This window comes from Lissotriton vulgaris, chromosome 6 (genome assembly GCF_964263255.1).
Source record: "Lissotriton vulgaris chromosome 6, aLisVul1.2, whole genome shotgun sequence".
NCBI lineage: Eukaryota > Metazoa > Chordata > Amphibia > Caudata > Salamandridae > Lissotriton > Lissotriton vulgaris.
The window spans coordinates 137,697,001-137,710,506 of NC_141694.1; the positions used below are offsets into that span (position 1 = coordinate 137,697,001).

Here is a 13,506-nt window from a genome sequence, read left to right on the forward strand (position 1 = left end):
AGACCGGGGAATGCAGCATACCCCATCTAATATTGATGATGTGGACAGCATGATCAGACATCACTCGCCCCAGGTAGTCCGAGTGCGTCAATCGTGGGATAAAATCTGGGGAGCAAAGAAAACGGTCTAGTCGAATATATAGGTCGTGGGGGGCAGAGAAGTGAGAATACAGATGTAGATGTGGATTATGAGTTTTCATGCATCAAGGAAGGACCATTGCTGAGTCGACAGACTAAAATTCCGCGAGTGCTGACAAGCCAGGGCACCGGAAAGCAGTGGGTGGGATCCTGCTGGGACCACTGAACCTGTAATTGTGTTAGGTTACCTTTGTTACTAAGACAAAGAAGTAGGTACATCATAGAGTATAATTAAGTTGGCCTGATGACCCTTTCCTTGCAGAAGAGCTCTCCATACCTCCACGCCCAGTAAACACCAATTTTCCCACAACAAAGCACATATTAAACTACATCCATCTGCCTATTCACAAAAGCATTTTGGAATATGTGCAGTAGTAATCCTGTAGGACTCTTTTACGCACTCTTACATGTTTAGTGAATTGGCCACTGAACATCTAAAATGATAATATAATGGAAATAGTCAAATACAATTAGTACAAACAGAAAGGAGTGTGCCCTCTCTGCACTTTCATTTATAGGGAGCTGGATGTTTTGAGACCAATTCACAAAGGCAATTAGGAGAACATTAAATACTTCCTGGGCTGTCTGATACTAAATAAAGTACGCCTTATACTCCTAAAGCACCAATTTAACTTAGGGGGGGTGCACATACAGAACAGCTATCATGAGGAGCCTGGACTCCAAAGACCCCCAGCTAAATTGTAAACTTTTGAAGTTTTTACAATCACGCGATAAAGCAATAAAACAGAATCCCAAGGAGCGCACATCTGTATAAGGAACTCTGCCGAAATAAACAGCCTGCTGTGAGCAAAAGACATTAATACAACATCAACGCAAGAATGGGACTCTGATACTCTGACACTTTCATAAATAAAACTAGTATTTAATTTTTACTGATGCACATGCCACTTTACAATAATCAACATGATTATGATTGGTTAGAATCGAAGGAAATGTTATAACATGCTGCGAAGAAGAACACTATATTATCCTGTATTCTTGCAATATCAACTAGTACATCTCAGAAAACTATTTTAAAAAGTATTTAATTGTAAAAATGTCTTATCAATTTATATTAATTATAATAAAATGTGCAAGGATCATTATTAACAAAGGCAAAGTATTTTAAAGCAAAGACATTTATTTTGTATTAATTGTAAAATATTGTGACGGTTTTTATTACCTTATAACAATAAACATTCAAGCTTACTTCCTGGGCTATTAAATGTCATCATTTTTCAGACGATTGTAAACACTTTGCTTGGCTTCCGTTTCAAGATCACAATCTCAGGCACTGCTAGAATTCATGTATATTTGTTGCCTAACTTCTTCATACTTGAAAACCTGTCTCAGCAGCTGCACCCGAGAAATTTGTTTTGCTCAACTGACTGTACAAAGCTCAAGTATTGCCCTAAGTTTGCAAGAACAAGATTATTTTGGGGGTGAGGTGGGTAGGGACAAAGTTGGTATTTTCCCTGCTACTTTGCTGCATATTGTCTACCTTAGCTTAAATGCTGACAGACTTTACAACCAGGTGGTCCAACCAAGTTCAATGGGAAGGGATGCTGGTAATTTCACCATGGGGTATTACCAGAATTTCCCGTGGCAAAACTCTAATATCATCCCACATTACACATCTCGGAATGGGGTAAATTCTGCATGAAAAAACTGCATGTTTTGACCCACCCGGAACTGGAAACTTAAGAATTTTGGGTAGAGAACAAAAACAGCTAGGGCAGTTCCAAATTTTGCTCCGCTTGGAAACTTGAGGCAGATTTCCTGTGGCACTCACAAAGAGGACCTTCGAGTCAAAACATCATATTAAATTGGAGGTACTGAAGAGTTTTTTGCTAATTCAGATTCATTGTCAATTTGGACATTTATTTATTTTGTTTCCATAGCTTTTGCTCTGCCCAATGGAAACTTACAAGCATTGATGAAGGCGAAGAAAGAAAGAAAAGTGGCGACACTACTGAAATGGGGAAGGGGATAGATCACAATGTGTCACAAGAAGGTGCCGTCTATAGTTGCCCTCTTATGTCATTCGCTGTCATCTCTTGGATCGTTTTGTGGCCTAGTGAGCAGAAGAATACCCAATCCTTCAATAGCCATATCTACAAAACAACTCTGTACTCTTAAACGCACTATAAAGAACTGACCTATAATAAGAGACCGCCCCCAGAAACATAGAAATATATGGACCCGTTAGGCGACGTACCGTGGGATAGACCTTCCCCCCTCCCCTCTTTGGACCCCTGATAGAAATCACCACTCATACAAAATGTCTACTGAACATATCATGTAATAGTCTGCCTTTGTACGTATGTAACATTTACACAAACACTGGGATCGAGAACTGTCTGCACTGTCTTCATGTTGTCTAACCTCCAAGTTTCGCAATTGTGTAAATGCTATTGTACTCCTGACTCATTTTGTTTCCTACAGATACTTTAGGTGTAAGGCTCAGATTGCATCAGGAAAACTGAATAAAATGTGTTATTAAAAAAAATATATATATGAGGCCGGCCGTAACTGAACAGTTCAACCCGTCGGTCCTCCACTACAATTCCAAAGCAATGTGGTTTTGGCATTCACCAAAGCTCTGTTACACGAGTTAAAAGAGCATGTCTGGGCAAAAAAAAATTAAAGTGGTCTTTCGTGTTCCTGTTGGATCACCAGTTGAACGGGCTTAGGCTATTTTTGTGTTAATATGGCCCATCCAACTCATTCAACTTGAAGCCTTTAGAGGTAGTTTGAATGAAATATAAAAGATCTTTCCAGAGTTGTGTGAATTTGCCATACGGGAACGAAGTTTGGGCACTTCTCACTTGCTTTGTTTATTGACTGCGTGTGGTAGAGGCAAGGACTGGTCCATAGTTGAGATTTTTCGAAAGAAAACTTGGAATACATTGCTTTTTTGGGATTCCACATTACTTTAAATTAGAAAAGAACTTTTTCTTTTTCAGGAAAAGTTTATTTTGTTGTGGGTTTCCATTCAGTTGGGGAAAGAATTTCTTGTTTGGGTGTTGAAAAGCTTGCTTTGTTGTGTTTATGTGTTTTCTTTCTTTGGGATGGGGACATTTTTTATTTTTTTGTTTTGATTTTTGCCTTTCTGTGTTTTTTGGGTTCAACTCGTTCACATTTGGTGTGATTTATCTGTGGTTTATTTTCTTTGCAAGCCTCCTCTTTGGCAACGGAGTCCTCCAAGATTCTTAAGTGCTTTCAAGCACGGAAGTTGAAACATTGACCTGAACAGAGTGTCAGGATTCAGTCAAAGATTCTGTAAACCATTCACTGGGTGCCAAAGGCCTCTTACCACACAGCACTTTGCCAAGCAGCTGACCTAAAATCCTTAAGCTTGCAGAGAGATGATATGTCAATGGACATGGAAAACAAACCTACGTAAACAAAAACAGAGAGGTCAGGTCAGTCTCAGGACTGCCACAAATACGGAGCAAGGTAGAGAAGAGTCTCACACACACTCTGCGCTCACACGCTCCATAAGGAGCATTTACATCGTGTTTTTAACCCCATATCTACAGTTGTAGTTTTTAACAAAACACCTGTAGCACTTCACTTCCCAGAGTTAACGCTATCATCCCCACAGGGCTACTTGGATGGTGCTAAAAATAGCGTCTACTTTGGGTACACCATTGTTTGCCACAAACTATGGAGCACTATGATCAATCGCAATGGCGTATATTAATTGTATGTATGTCTCTTTGTGTTTGTATGTGTATTTCCACTTTACAGATGCTGAGATACTCCAGAATTTGGAGTCCTTTTTTTAGAATGAGCGATCCGCTCTTCTAATTTTTCAAGCACTTTTTTCACTATTTTTATTTTCACTTTCACGCCCCCAGGTCAGGGTGGACGATTAGAGAGTCCATACCGCCGGGGTATAGTCCTGACGAATGCCTTGGTAAACTGAAACCACCCGTATGGCAGAAACATGTTGACTGACTTATTGTATTTCTCTGAATTTAACCAATCCTAAAACCTTGGCATGTAAATTCAGACACATAAATACTCTTCACTTGTGTCTTAGGGATCACTCATTAAAATAATTTTTTACCGATACCCTCTTAGGCACTTTTAATTGTAGTTACCCTCACTTCACGCCCTTTTCACACAACCAGCTCCGCAGTCTTTCTGGCGTCGCAGCACACCAAAGAGGCACTCTGCCTCTTTGGTGGGGCCCAGTGATGAAGCATGACACTGACTAGGTCGGTGTGTGATGGCCTTCCAACTCACCCAGAGTGAGTGTGTGACTCTTCTCTACCTTGCTCCGTATTTGTGGCAGTCCTGAGACTGACCTGACCTCTCTGTTTTTGTTTACGTAGATTTAACCGGGGACTGAGAGAGTGTCCTTGAATCTCCCTACCTCTCCCTTTGTTGTAATGCATGGAAAACAAACACCAATGTCAGAAAACACAAGGCGTCTGTAGGACTAGAGAGAATGATAACTTTCAAAAGCAGCTAGGAACACCAATTGTGTGAACAGATAACTCCAGTGCGGCTTAAATCATACTGCCCAATTACTCATAATTGTGGCCTCAGTATGCGACACACCCTGCTGAGATTTGGATATGGTATTTTCTGGTCAGTCCCATTACTGAAGCTACTTTGCCTGGAACTAAAAGTTTATATCAACCGTTTACGTGGCAATGTAGGGGTGTCAATAAAATGTACAGTGCGCACTAATCTCCACAGCATGGGAATGACTTAAAACTATTAGTGTGTATGCCTCCCCAGTAGCAGTGTGCTAATTGAAGTGTGTAAGCCAAACCATATTGTTCATCCAGCACTTTTAGGTGTAGGAGTCCAGGAGATGATCACACTGCAGTGTAGCTAACCTACCCTACCCTTTGAAGCTAGTTATTCTCAGAGTCAGATATCTGTAGACTCTGAAAATTCTGTTGTCATCTTGATGCAAATACTCGTAATGTCATTGTTTTGGTCTAAACGAAGTACATAGAAGTACATGTAGGCTTCTTCTGTTTGGAGACAAATTATGAGCAACAGCAATCAAAACAAGTTCCGACTATACACTAGCAGTGGGACAGCTTAGACTTTTGATGGTTGCAAATTATGCTAGACAAACAGGCTTCTGGTCGATCCAAAATGATTGTTCTCACCGTCCTTTCCTACCTGAGGGGCAAGTCCTGGAAATGCACTGGTGCATGGAGCACCAAAATTAAAGAAGCAAGTTTCAAGATGCAAGTTCTGCCTGATGATGGGCATGCACTGTATAGGCTCCCATGATACACACTTGGTGCGAGAAGCCAATCCCTACTGTTGCTGTCTTCTAAAACTCATCCACAAACAGTTTTTACAGCACTTAGAAAAAAGAAAAAACAGTGCTTTTGAGTGCTATAAAAAAACTCATTATTATGGTTATCATTTTAGACTTCAAGGTCTCAACAGCAAAACTAATATTTTTTTATGATATTCAGCAAAATTTCCTGAAAATGTAGTGAAATTATGCTTACAGAACAAAATATGGTTTGCCAGTTTCTTGGGAGGCTTTCATAAACAAGCGCACACCTTGCATAAAAAACCTTGCAAGATACTGGCAAGAGACGGGTTCGAGTAGACAGTGTCTCTCCGAGAGACAGTTTCTGTGGAATGAGTCTTCAGTATCGCACAAGACTTTTTTTCATGTCAAACACAAGGTGAGAATCCAATTAAAGATGTCACATTAAAATGGCAGTTCTTTGAGTTTCAATGGAACGTGAAATTCGGGAACTTTGCAAATTTTGAAGCCATAATTAAAACTTCACCCAGGCCTACCTTGGTGAAGACTTCATGCTCTTCACCTGATTGGAGCGAACTTGGAGAGGGCTTCAACTTGCATTGCAGATACACAGAGGATGTACAACTGTTCCCACTAGATCCTAGGATTACCAAGGCAGGTCATTCGGGAGGCAGCATCTCTTTGCCACCATGCCTAATAGATCTGGATGAACAAGGGTTAATTCTACTACAGCAGGAAGTACTTGTTTAAGTATCAGAATGGATTTAGCTAATCTAGGTGTTGTAAGTTTTGATAAATCTAATTGGACCAAAGAAAATGAGCACCAGGCATATCAGTGCCATGCTTAGCACATACCTATCATGAAAGGTGTAGCAGAGTTGTTTTCAGAGGACAGGACAATGTCAGGCTATTTTTATGGCTCTTTGAGAAAGCCGTGTACATACTGCTATGCAGTACATTAGAACTTGAGGACCAGAGACTGCACTTCTAAGTTGTGCTCCTTTTAAAATGCCAATAATTGTATTCCAAAAAACAAAAAGAATTTGGGAACACAGGCTGGTTCAGATTATAATATTGCACTATGGAGGGTGTATAAGGTACCCCGTGCTGACATGAGACTCCCTGACGCAGCCTGTAAATGTCAAAGCTTAGAAAGGTTGAAAATGTCTAGGAGGAAACTTCATGAGGCCAGGAAGTTGCAGACAGATTCTCTATTTGAGATTCCTTAAATGCAATTCATCAATCATTTTTAAATTGCGAAATCGCAATTTTGGGCCTCTATTTACCATGAGATCAAACCTCGTGGTAAATAGCGAAAACTTAGAAAAATGCTTTTAAATGCATTTTTCTAAGTTGCATGTTACACACACACACATGTCCTTGGGACATGTGTGTGCGCAACACCAATGTAGATTACATTTCAGGGGTGCTACAGGGTGTCCTTTGGACACCCCTGGCACCCTTGAAATCGCATCCTTATTTGCGATTAGCAATTTGTAATCGCAAATAAGGGATGTGTAGGAATCGCAATTTATTTAGCGATTCCTACATGAATCCCGTTTTGCAAGTCCTTAATAGCAATTCCTTAATAATCGCTATTAAGGACTCGCAAAACGGGACAATGATGAATCTAGCTGATAGTATCTTATTTACAACAAAAACGTTCCCCAGGCCTTAAAATAAAGTATTGGTCTCGAGTGGAGAGGTAACCCGCAGGTGGGGGATACCGCCCAGGCATGGTCAGTCTTGTTCTGTCAGGGCATTAACCCATCAAACATAACATATGTATCTGTAAGCGCACGTTCACCCATGAGGGTATCTTGGCGCTGAATAACAGATGTTTATTGTAACCCAACTCAATGGTGCTTATTTTATCGACCTCAGAAGGATGAGTGGACCCGTCGGGATTTGAACCTGCGACCAGGACATCACACACTGAGGTCTCTAGTGGGTCAGGTCAGTCTGGTTTGGGATCTCCAGTTTCGGATGCACGACAGCAGCTGGAGGACCGCACAAATGGCAAAGGTGCCGTGGAACACATTAGGCAGCACCTTCCATACATCAATCACAGCCCATGTGCGCCGCACAGCGAGCTGTCGCGTGGCTTCCAAGCACTCAGAACACAAACTTAGACAGAACGCTTTGCACATATACCAGGCATGCGGCATGAGGCCTATTTATGAATGACACGAAAGAACAACCAGAAACACCGCCTCCTCGAGGGTGCCCATACTGAGGGTACTGGTGACGTCAGGGGTGGAGTTATCAGCCAATCATAAGCGAGACCCCGAGGCTTCCTTGCAAATGAGAAATGACCGGGGGAACCAGTCGTTCTGGTCATGGAGCCTCGTTTCTTCCTGGTGCTTTACCCCAGAGTTTCCGTGAACTTGTAATTTCTGGAGGTTGTAAAATAACACGGGTAATGAGGCTCATACGCATCTACTTTCCACATAATGTGTAAACAATTAGCAACATTCTCTGGGTTTTGCTTTCACAAAAACGGCAGGCGCCGGCTCCATGAATAAAACGTAGCCCCCTGAACATGCGCAGCACACACTCCCTGTAACACATCACCACAAACTAAAGCAGACTGCTCTTTGATGGAAACCCCAGAACAATGGAGACATTCACGAAACCGTCAAAAGCGCCATGAGGCCCATGCGCGAGGCAAAATGCGCGCTACACAAATACTGGTAACAATAACATCTGTGTGACCCTGAAAGTTAATGCACGCAATCTTTTAACTCATTTTAATCGACAAAAGTACCGCGAATAAACACAGGACTGCTGGAATGGAAACATGGCTCTGAACACCCTTCTGGGCTCGAGGCGCACAAAGCACTTGCTGTGAAGGCCCAGGGGTGGGGCACAGTTTCACACCACTTGTGTGTTTCAAATGCCCGGGAAAACACGACGTGGGGAGGCTGAGCAAGGCCTTGACCCCAGGACACAGGGTTACTGTGCTTGAATACAATCTTTCTTTGTAGCTGTCACGTTGGTGTAGCCTTTGGCTGGAATGTGTGGCATAGGGATCGGGGGCTGTTTTGGTCTGTCTACAACCAACTTTTGTCAACTATTGACCTTACGCTATCAACTGTTCAAAAAAGTATCTGTGAATGCATAGGCCTTTTTAAAGCTGTAACACAAGTACTGGCCCTTTGTCAAAGGTGTCTGCTCTGCAGGGTTTCTGTGTACACCTTTTAAATTCACAACTAGCAACTCAAACGGCATCTCCTCCCGTGACTTCATTTTCAGAACAGTACTTTATGGGGTAACTTTACTATTGCAGCCTATTCAAGAGGGGCATTATACTAGGATTGTGCGCCCGCTGCATTTTTTTTCATAATTGTAGATTTGCAGCATTTACCACATAATCCATCATCTGCTGCATAATCTGCAGATTCTAACAAAAACATTTGCTTCTATCTCAATCGGGTCGAAAGTTGCTAAAAATGCAGCGACAGGTGCTGCCACCCTGTGGAAGGCCCTTTGCAAAGGTTGAATGGTCACCTTTCTGTAGCTTCCTGCTATGTTTGGGTGTTAAACTGGTACCAATGAGGTGCAACCCACCAATGCCCAGACAGAGTTAACAAATGTAAAACTTACAAAAAAATGAGGTAATACTATCACAATCTGTGCTGCACTATTTACCTTGTCTTGCCACATAATATGTCTCTCTTCCACATAATTTCACTGGCCCTGGCCATACTCCTACATTCTATACTGTCGGAGTCCACCATATTGCTCCAATACGGGATTTTCCTTCTAGGGTAGTACACGTAGTAGCCCAACTATTACTAAACAATTGTAACAAAAAGCCAAATCTATCTGCATTGTCATGCTTGTTTTTAAACTGAAAGATGTTTTCAATCCACTTTCTTACACTGGCTCCCTCTTGAACTGGCGGAGGAGTGTTTCCTGTACACGGTTTTCACAGTTGCTAAGAGCACAAGGCGGGTACGAGGCAGCCAGAGACAGCCTCTGTCTTCTGTGTGGTTTGTGTAAATTGGGAAACCGTGCATACCTCGGGGCAGCATCCGTCTAGATCCCGGAATAAGAACCGAGCAAGCCCGGTGCGAAGGAACAGGTGACGAGCACAGCAACAACTCGGTTTACAAGCGTAGGACTGACAGGCGTTTCTCCCAGCCTGGACTCTGCCACCACTGGACAGCACAATCCGGGCAGTTATTATGCATCTTAAGGTGACACATGAAAACGAACTTTAGTTATACTTCAAAAGCGAAAAATCATAACGTCTTGGAAAGAAAATAGGTAAAACACAGCCAGCTGGACATTTTGGGTCGTTAAAAATCACAAAAACAATGACGGGGCGTAAAGTGGTGAGAATGCAGGAAACATCTGTTAAAGTTACAGTCACGCGACTGTGGTCAGGGTGCGGGGAGACGGGGGCGCCCCTCTAAGGCTGCCCGGGGGCACCGGGGTGACGGCAGGGGGTCGGTCCTTACCTGAACCTGTGAACCCACACTCCCAGCTCCGCCGGGGCCGCTGCATGCCAAGCTCCCCAGAGCTCCGGCCGGAAAAAGTTTGAGAAGTGAAAGTAGCGGGGCTGAGTCCGCCCATGCGCGCCGAGGCGGGGCCTGGGAGCCCGAGTACGGCCCGGACCGGCCCGGCCCCCAGCCCTGGGCAGGCCGCCGCCCGAGCCGCACAGCGCCCAGAGGCCCCGTAGCAGCTGCAGCGCAGTGATCTCGGCGCTTCTAGGCACTGGAGAGGACGGCGGAGAGCTGTGCTCTGAAATGCGTGGCCAGACTGCAATGTGGGATTGCAGCCGATTGCCACACATTTCACAGGAAACAAGTATCGGCCATCCTCGTGTTTATTATTTCGAGAAAGTTCAGGAGCTGCCGCTGTAGAATTTGCCCAAACTGGTCTGCGCTCTGTACCAGCACGATAGCGTTGCCTCGGTTTGCCTTAATAATCCGGCTAAATGCAAAGGGGCAGATTTACAAGCCTCTTGCGCCACTCTTGCGTCACTTTTAACATGGGAAAAGTGACGCAAAGTAGCGCAAGGGGCTTGTAAATAAGCCCCAAAGAGCGGCCTATCCAGGGTCCATGTTCCGATCCCGGTTATACACTCTGCACATACATTTACATACAATAATGTACCATAACATCAGAACAAGGGGATGGATGGAATGCTTGAATTCATCTTAGTCACTGGCAGTGCTCCGTGCAACCTCAGTTTGAACCCACCCACATGGAAATCAGTCTCGCCCCTGCTCCAATGGGTCAGTCCAGCCTGAACTTTCACGGAGGACCTGCCCTGGAACACAAGTAACCCAGGACTGAGTTCATCAGTCGGGGATAGCTTGATTCCAGTGGCACAGTGAGCACAGGACCTACCTGTCAGGCATAGCTGCCAAGTATCCCAGATTTACGCGTGACTAGTTCAGTCTGTTTTATTCCCCTAGATTTCTAAGAGAAAACCAAGTCTGGTGTTCCTCTTCACATATGGAATTGGGAAAATTGGCAGGTATGTGTCTGGGCATACCCAGCGCACTTAGAGCATCAACAACAAGGTGATGGATGGAATGCTCAAATTAATCTCAGCCACTGGCAATCGCTTGGGATTGCATCCTAGTGCACCCATGGAGCGGGATGCAACCCTGAGTAAATACCAGTGGCGGAGATTAATTCAAGCATCCACTCCATCACTTTTTTGTATACATCAAAACAAACAAAGACAGTAAAGTATGTGATAAACCCGTAATTAATAGCAAAGTCTGAGCAGCTGGAATACGGTACAAAGACTGCTATGAATGTCACTCCGCACTTCCTCTCTATCTCTTGCGCGACTTGATGGATGTGGAGCATAATGAACCCTTTACGGGATTTTGGTGCTCCTGGCTGGACCCTTTTCTCTATTTAAGCATTCTAAATCACAATTCCAATTAAGACAGTAGTACCCATTTGGTCCTACAAGAACGTCAGACATGAAACGGCTAAACCTACTGGGGTACCTGGGGGGGTAGGGGAGGGTGTTTAGTTTGCCTTAGGCGTCACTTTTTGGGGGGCGGCGAGCCATGAGCGCAAGGTAAGTTTCCCTTTTAGGTCTCGTAGAGAGACCTATTGCAGTCAAACCAGAAAGCTGAGGATTTGTAGAAGTGCACGTGCTCGTGAACGCGCTTCTATCCCCCTGCCTTGCTCTTCAAAGGCTCCCCTTACCATTTGCTTGCTCCTGCCTCCCGGCCCACTGCTTCACACTTCACGGCCGCCAAGCCGTGACTCGCATTTCTGCCCAGCAGCTTCAAAGGGATCTGCTTCCCTGCCCACTCCTTCACACTTCACGGCCTGGCGGCCGTGACTCGCATTTCTCCTTCCCCCCTCCCCACAGCAATGCGAAGAGCTTGTCACAGTTGATGTGTTCTCTTTTTTTATATCTCACGGGGCGTGATTTCCCTCTTTCACCCTGTCTCCTCTTTCGTTCTTTCTCTTGTTTTGTTCCTCGTGCTTTTGTTGCATTTGAACGGCAGCGTGTTTTCCCTTATTTTTTGTGGCAGCTAAAAGACATTATACTTCTCCTATATATTTGAATATTTATTTACGTAGGAAAAGGGCAAGCTAGTGAGTGTGAGTGTTGAAAAGCTTTTACCCCACCTTCTCCCTCCCGACAACACTTGCTCCATCCATAAATCCTTCCCTCCCCATCACTGCTTTAAACCCCCTTTGGCCTTTGATGTCTTGCGATTTGTTGTTATCAATGTTTCAAGCAGACCAGCCCCCGGGATCTGTTCCGAGTCTCTGTGTGGACACGTTCAGAGTCGGAGCGATTTGATGCTTTTCAGCCTAAAAAGATATTGTGCTTCTCCTTTAAATTAAAATATTTTTTTTACGTTGGAAAAATCGCAAGATAGCATGTGTGCGTGTTTAAAAGATTTTCCGCCAGCTCCTCCCTCCTGCCAATGCTTGCTCCGTCCACAGATTACCCCCTCTCCCATCACTGCTTCAAATCCTCACTAGCCTTTGATGTCCCACGATTCGTTGTCATTAGTGTTTAGAACTGCCCGGCCCCTGGGAATATGCTCCACTCCAATCTCTGCACAATCACGTTCACCGAGTCGGAGCTATTTGATATTTTTAAGCCTCACTCGGCCTGCATCTCGAGATCCAGCTGTAGTCACCAGAAAAGGCTTCATGTTGAAGATCCTAACAGTGCGTATTTCCAAGAGGGTGGGTAGCGCTACCAAGGCATCCCAGATGCGTGCTCACAGTGCTGGCTCAACTGTTTTATACCAATGTGCACCTCCTTTGTCAGATGGTGCCATCTCGTGGATCAGTGAATCCCAGTGGCATAGTCCACACACAACTTGTAACTGCGTCAGATTCCTGGGGCATCTCCGTGCACATTGATTATACTGGCTAAACGATGCCAGGGTGCGGACAGACCCCGAATGCCTCTCCAGTGCTATTCCAGAGGTGCCAGGTTGTGCCCTGGCACTTGGTGCCAAGGCGCAGACCTCCAGTTCTGGCATACGCTGCTTACCCGACACGTGTTACGTCAATACTGCTGCTTTTATTATTCAGGTTGTTCATTCACAGGAATATGGCCCGCATGTCCCTCTGGAGAGGGTGAACCCCATTTGGTCTCTGATTGGTTACATTCCAAGTTGAGTAGGGGCAGAGGCTTGGTAGGTCTGCATCTCGTTTCCAAGCTCGAGGCTCTCACTTAGGGGCTCTAAATGACGCCTTCAACTTGTCGTCATTTACTGTATCCTAGTCTGAAAAATGACACGCCTCCTAAGTGCTTGCTTTTGTAGATTTTTTCATTTCAAACCAGTCATTGTTTTAACAAAATTAAAAAGAATGTGGTGATATTTATTAGATGATTTTATTTCGGTGTGTCTTCTGCTCGTAGTAGCTGGTTCCTCAGACCTCTGCTCACCAGCAACCTTTCCTGGAATGTGGAATCAGCATTTGTAGACCCTTCTTGGCAGACACCATAAGCATGTACCGCTGCCCATTTGATTGATGACGTCGTTCATGTTCCTAGAGAGGGTTGCTGGTGTCAGCGACGGGTCACATGCTTTTTATGAGTCACACATGGGTCTCCGTAGAACACAGCCAAGACCGGACTGATCAGATAAGAAGCACACA

The 13,506-nt window shown here is 44.3% G+C and overlaps 2 protein-coding genes across 3 annotated transcripts in view; both read right to left on the minus strand.

The window, feature by feature from the left end:
* Nucleotides 1–9,940, minus strand: part of LOC147706910 (mechanosensitive cation channel TMEM63A-like) — a 403,911-nt gene extending 393,971 nt beyond the window's left edge. The window contains exon 1 of one of the 2 annotated variants that reach the window (XR_015296601.1): nt 9,861–9,940. The gene's annotated coding sequence lies outside the window, so the exon portion shown is untranslated. The remainder of the gene's footprint in view (nt 1–9,860) is intronic. The other variant, XM_086926170.1, reaches the window with a different exon arrangement.
* LOC147706908 (mechanosensitive cation channel TMEM63A-like) overlaps nt 1–9,987 on the minus strand; it is a 926,114-nt gene extending 916,127 nt beyond the window's left edge. Inside the window, exon 1 of the mRNA XM_086926171.1 lies at nt 9,861–9,987. The gene's annotated coding sequence lies outside the window, so the exon portion shown is untranslated. The remainder of the gene's footprint in view (nt 1–9,860) is intronic.
* Nucleotides 9,988–13,506: the final 3,519 nt, after the last annotated feature.